Source organism: Elephas maximus, chromosome 9, assembly GCF_024166365.1.
Source record: "Elephas maximus indicus isolate mEleMax1 chromosome 9, mEleMax1 primary haplotype, whole genome shotgun sequence".
NCBI lineage: Eukaryota > Metazoa > Chordata > Mammalia > Proboscidea > Elephantidae > Elephas > Elephas maximus.
The window spans coordinates 72,249,042-72,255,810 of record NC_064827.1 but is presented as its reverse complement, the minus strand read 5'-3'; positions in this window follow the sequence as shown (position 1 = coordinate 72,255,810).

The window sequence follows — 6,769 nt, the reverse complement described above, 5'->3', positions numbered from 1 at the left end:
CCTTGCTTTTCAAATTGGGCTAAAATTGAGCTCTCAGTAGTTTTTTTTTTTTTCTTTGTGCTGTATGTGAAAAGTTACAGAGCAAATTAGTTTCTTGTTAAACAGTTGATACACATCTTCCCTTCTGCACCCTGAGTTCCCTGTTTCCATTAGTCCAGTTTTCCTGTCCTTTTTTGCTTTCTTGTCTTTGCTTTTGGGCTGGTGTGCCCATTAGTCTCGTATACAGGATTGAACTACAAAGAACATTCCTCGCATATGTTATTGTTGGCCCTATAGACCTGTCTAATTTTTGGCTGAAGGGCGAACCTCAGGAGTGACTTCAGCACTGAGTTAAAAGGGCTTCTGGGGACCATACTCTCGGGGTTTCTCCAGTTTCTGTCAAACCAGCAAGCCTGGTCTTTTTTTTTTTAGTGAGTTTTAATTTTGTTTTACATTTTTCTCCCGGTCTGTCCAGGGCCCTTTACTATGATACCTGCCAGAACAGTCAGTGGTGGTAACTGGGCACCATCTAGCTGTCCTGGGCTCAGTCTGGCGGAGGCTGTGGTAGTTGTGGTCCATTAGTCCTTTGAACTAATCTTTCCTTTGTGTCTTTGCTCTTCTTCATTCTCCTTTGCTCCAGTCGGAATGGGACCAGTAGACATATCTTAGATGGCTGCTCGCTTTTAAGACCCCAGATGCTACTCCCCACAGTTGGATGTAGAACATTTTTTTATAGACTATGTTATGCCAATTGAGCTAGGTGTCCCCCGAAACCATGGTCCACAGCCCTCAGCCCAGTAGCTCAGTCCCTCAGGGCTTTTGGATATGTCTGTGAAGCTTCTCTGACTTCGCCCTGGCCAAGTTGTGCTGACTTCCCCGGTATTGTCTACTGCTTTACCCTACCCTTCACCAAAGTTACTACCTATTTACAATCTAGTTAGTGTTTTTCCCTCCCCACCAATCCCCTCCCTCGTAACCATCAAAGATTGTTTCTTTGTGTAAACCTTCTCAGGAGTTTTTATAATAGTGGTCTCATACAGTATTTGTCCTTTTGTGATTGACTTATTTCACTCAGCATAATGCCCTCCAGATTCATCCATGTTGTAAGATGTTTCGCAGATTCACCATTATTCCTTATCATTGTGTACTATTACATTTTGTGTATGTATCATTGTTTGTTCATTCATCTGTTGATGGGCACTTAGGTTGTTTCCATCTTTTTGCTATTGTGAATGATGCTGCAATGAACATGGGTGTGCATATGTCTATTGATGAGACAGCTTTTATTTCTCTAGGATATATTCCTAGGAGTGACATTGCTGGATCATATGGTATTTGTACTTCTAGCTTTTCAAGGAAGTGCCATATATCATTTTCCAAAATGGTTGTACCATTTTGCATTCCCACCAGCAGTTCATAAGAGTTCCAGTCTTCCCTCAACCTCTCCAACATTTGTTATTTTCTGTTTGATTTTTGCCAGTAATGTTGGGGTGAGATGGTATCTCTTTGTAGTTTTGATCTGCATTTCTCTAATGGCTAGTGATCGCAAGCATTTCCTCATATGTCTGTTAGCTGTCTGAATGTTTTCTTTGGTGAAGTGTCTGTTCATATCTTTTGTCCATTTTTCAGTTTGATTATTTGTCTTTTTTATTGTAGAGGTGTTGGAGTTTCCTATAGATTTTAGAGATTAGGCCTATGTCATAGCCAATTTTTTTTTAGTTTTTTTTTTTTTCTTCCCCTAGCAGAACTCCAATAAGACACTTAACAGCCTCCACTTCTTGACCTGGGTGAGGCATCACTCTTGATTGCATACAGATGATTGCCTTGTAAAATATTTTTAAACCCTGACAGCTCTCCACAAGAGAAGCATGTTGTTAGGAAAGTGCAGTAGCTTTCAATTCCTCTTGACCTTTTAGGAAAAGTAATTTGAAATTTAGTGTTTGTGCTATGCCTTCACAGCATACGTGGAGAATGCAAGGTGGTATCATGTTGTCAATTATTTTATTTCCAGTTTACTGCTTCTCAAGCCTGGCCGTTATGCTATTACCTGTAAGTTCAGTATTGTGCCTCTCCTCTTCTCTGGGGGCTGGCATGAGTGTCCAGTGGAAAAGAGGAAAAAAAAAAAAAGAAAACCCACGAAACCCAGTTGCCATCAAGTCGATTCTGACTCATGGCGACTCCCACGTGTGTCACGATAGAACTGTGCTCCATAGGGTTTTCAATGGCTCACTCTGGGGAAGTAGATCACTAGGCTTTTCTTCTGAGGTTCCGCTGGGTGGACTTGAATTTCTAATCTTTTGTTTAGTAGCTGCATGTGTTGACCATTTGCAACAGTGCCCAGTGAAGGAAGCAGGAAATCCATCTTTCAGGCTTAATGCTAATGGTACAAGGATGCATGGAGCCTGGACCCCAAAAGACTCAGCATTTCCGCACCACCTTCCTCACCAGTCTATAAAACATAGCTGAAATATCATCTCCTCACTTGGCAGACGGTAAACAGAAGCTCAGAGTGCACAAGGCCAGGCCAAGACCTCTCAGAGAGTTAGGGGAGAGCTAATAGGGCATAGCCTGATGGAATGGTGGGATAGAAAGAACATGGACTTAGCATTGGACAGACTGAACTTTGAACTCCACCTCTATTAGCCCTGTGATTTTTAGGCAAATGACCTCACTCTCCAAGCCTTGGACTCCTCCTCTTCATATAAAAATAAATCCACCTACTGCCATCAAGTTGGTGCCAGCTCATAGCTACCCTATAGGGTTACCAAGGCTGTAAATCTCTATGGAAACAGACTGTCATGTAAGGAGAATGGCTAATACTTATTGAAGGCTTGGTATATGCTGGCTGTTTCTGCTCTAAATGCTTTTACATGTGGTGGCTAATTCAATTCTCAAAGCAACAGAAGTTCTAGGAGGTAGGTACTATCGTTATTACCTTTTCGCAGTTGAGAAAACAGAGTCGCAGAAGGGTCAAGTTAGCTGGCTAGGGACAATCATCCAGGAAGTGGGAGAGTTGAAACCTGAAAGTAGGTGGTCAGCTTCTGAGCCCATGCTCAACCTTTATGCTAAACTGTCATGTGGGGAGATAACACTTACTCCCTCCAGGGTTGTTGCAGGGTATAACCCTAAATGTTTTAACACTCAACAGTGCCTGACATATAAAAAAAGAAAACAAACTAAACCCAGTGCCGTCGAGTCGATTCCGACTCATTGCGACCCCATATCCTGACATATAGAGGTGCGCAATGAGCATTGACTTTATTGTCACTGATGAAAAAACAACCTATTTGAGAAACAGTTCACCCGAAGACTGCACATGAAGCCTTTTGTTCACTAAGATTCATCACTCCCCCTTCCAGGAACCCATGATACCTTGTCTAAGACGAGGAGGAGGTTGTGAATCTGGGCCTTAAGGATAAACTGCTCAAGGGTCGAGCAGGGTGTGGGGAAGGGTGTACCAGGCAGAGGCGGCAACATTGGCAAAAAAAACAAAAACAAACAAACAAAAAAACCCAGTGTGTGTTTGCAAATAAAAACAGGTAGGGGCTGTTGGATTTTACTCATATGTTAACGGCTGTGGGACCTTCCCTACACCTCAGCCTACTTCATCCTCGTCAAAAACCGGACCTCAGGCGCCACCTGGTGGCGGTCACTGATACCAACAGGGCAGGAAAACCATTGCGTAAAAGCCACGCACCCCACTCCCTTGGATTGTCCCTTCCTGTCCCTTTCCCCAGAATTGGACTTCCTGAAAAAGTGATATAACAACAATCAAGGGAAATTTATTATTTAAAAATTACATTTATTTTCCATTTATCAAAGCCTACCAGAAAACCCATCAGTGCCTGCTTATTACAGAAAATTTGGGAAAATACAGAAAAGAATAAAGAAGAAAACCAGTCACCTTTAATTCCATTGCCCAGAAGTAAGTGTTTTTCTCTGCATATAATTTTCAGATAGCTGAGGATTAGTGTGTGTATATATATATATCTATTCATATATACATATAAATATATATGGACTCAACTATGTTTAAATACATGTTGAGTAGTTTTGTGAACAAAGCCTTTGTGTGGGTGTTGGGAGTCAGGTTCTGGTGTTAGGACCAACCTGAGTTTGAATCCTTTCTTTTCCTTTACTAGCTGTGTGACTTGGGCAAATGGCTTCTCTTTTCTGAGTAGCAATCTCCTTCCTCATCTGTAAAATGTGGTAAAGGGACCTATCCCAGGGTTGTTGTGGAGTTTAAAGGACACAATGTATGTATGCAAAAATGCTTAGCACAGGGCCTGGCACAGAGAGTTTTCTCACTGATAATAAATTACCATGTAAAACTTACTCTGCCTTCTGATTTTTAGCAGAAATCTTCAGACACAGGAGTGATTTCTGAGTCCAAGGACATGAAGAATGTCAAGGCTGATACCGTTTGCCAAAATTGAAAGGAAAATTTCAACCAACATCTTGTGTTTCCAGTACCACAGCTGTTCTCATTTGTTTGTATATTCTTTCAGGCCCTGTTTACGTAGAATTTTTTAAGCCTTGTAATTACAAGGCTTGCACCAGTTGCCTTAATACTACTTTGTGACATTTTCCTAAGTACCTAAAGCTGTCCTTGATGGCATTTGCCATAATTCATTTAACTGTTTCCTTAGTGTTGTATATCTGGGTAGTTTAATTTTTTTCAATTAATTGATTCATTCATTCATTTAATAAATAGTCATGAATGCCTACTCTTTGCCAGGCACTCTGCTAGCCATTGGGATACCGTGGTCAACAAGAACAGCACACTCCTTACTTGTGGCACTTTGACTCTGGCCAGGGAGACAGACTATAACAAGTAAGCAAACAAGTAAAACTAAAGTGATAAACTGTGGTACGCACTGTGAAGCAAAGGAGAGCACTACTGGAGAGACCTACTTTATTTATATATTCATGTATTTTTTGGAAGTAGTCCTAGTCCTTAAATCTAGTGTGCTCTTTGTTTCTCAGTAGCCACAGCTGAAGCTTCTCTTTCAAGAGCTCCCCATATGGGATTAAGGTTTCCACTCATACGTTTTAGACCTTCTGAGAAATTAGAACTCACTGTGGTGTTCAAAGACCCCAAAAATCAGGCTCAAATGGGTCTTGTTTCCTGTCCTTCCTTCCTCCAAGGCTTGTGTTCAATCACTCCAGCCTGTTCCTTGCCATCCTGAAGAGGCTTATGATTATCTCCTTCTTAAATGTGTTTGTACTGTGCCTTTTCCTCACCTCCCTGCTCAGTTAAAAACAAAACAAAAAAACAAACCTGTTGCCGTAAAGTCAATTCCAACTCATAGCAACCCTATTAGGACAGAGTAGAACTGCCTCATAGGGTTTCCAAGGAGTGCCTGGTGGATTCAAACTGCCCGTCTTTTTGTCAATACAGGAGCTCAATTTGCCCTGGGTGCCTTTGAAGCAGTAAGCAAATGTGCCCCCTTCTAGTGGACACAGCTTTGATTGGTGAGGTTTGATGGGCAGAGTACAGCTAGGTGACTTTCAGCCTGGGGTCACCTGCATGACTATGTGTGCAGCCCTAACCACAGCCTCAGAGATGACCACTTACTTTCTGTCTAATTCCTACTCCTCAAATACTCAGCTTATATTCTATGTCTAATATGAATCTTGGCTTGGCTTTCTAATTCACAGTAAATTCTCCATTCCTTGAACTCCTAAATAATTTTTATTTTTCACTCTGCCTCAATCATATACTGACTTGTAATTCTTCTCTTGTCCTCAGGAACACTGAGGAAAATTTATTCAAGAAGAAGACAGATATCTGAGCTGGGTTTTCCAGGCAGAGACACAAAGGAAGAGGAAGTCAAAGCAGTGTGTACAAGGGCATGGAGGCAGGGAGAGCAGGATGATTCCAGAGAATGGTGAGAAGTTCTGTATGGCTGGAGATTGGGGTGAGTGGTGGAGAGGTCAGCAGAGGCAGAGAGATAGGCTGATTAAGGTGCTTGGATTTTGTCTTGTGAGAAGCAAGGGGAGGTTTCTAAGCAGGTCTGGTTGCAGAGTGGAGAATGGATGGGAGCCTGGTGGAGACCAGAGACAGGGAGACCCATGCGGAGACTGGTGCAATGGCTTAGGCTAAAGGCAGAAGCCTGGATTATGGCAGTGATAATAGGAATGGATTAAGAGAGGAAAGAAAGGAGAGGCATTTCAAAGTAAAACATCTAAGACATTAAAAAAAAAGAGAGACATTAGGTGGTGACAAAATGGTTTTAGGGGACAAGGGAGACTTTGTAATTTTCAAGCACGGGTAACTTAATGAAGCTAGTGCTACTTGCTGAGATAGGGATGCCAGGAAGGGTGACAGAGTTTGAGGGGGTAGGTTGGTGGAGAAAGATTAGGGACGGTAAAGGCTTCTCGCTGGTACCATGGACAGCTCTAAGGATCTGCAGAGGCCCTTGAAATAGAATCAAACAATGGCTTTTGATCTTGGCTACCTTAGGGTCAGCAGAAAAGCTGATTTAGCTTGCAGATTCCCAGGCCCACTCAACTGTATCGCACCAAAGTCTCTGGGGGGTAAGGTTCAGGGGCCTGGATTGCACTCCAGGTAACTCGGGTGCAGGCAGTCAGATGACCGTATCTAAAGAAACACTGGAACAAAGCCATGGTGGGCTCTGGGGAAGAGACAAGAGCACCCTCTGCTGCTAAAAAGGCAGATTGGACCTCTTGAGTTTATGACTTGCACATTTTGAGGCTGCTTATTCACCAGTGAAACCCTGGACTAAAAGAAAGAAACCAGAGGCCTAGAGAGAAGAGTGAGGAAAAG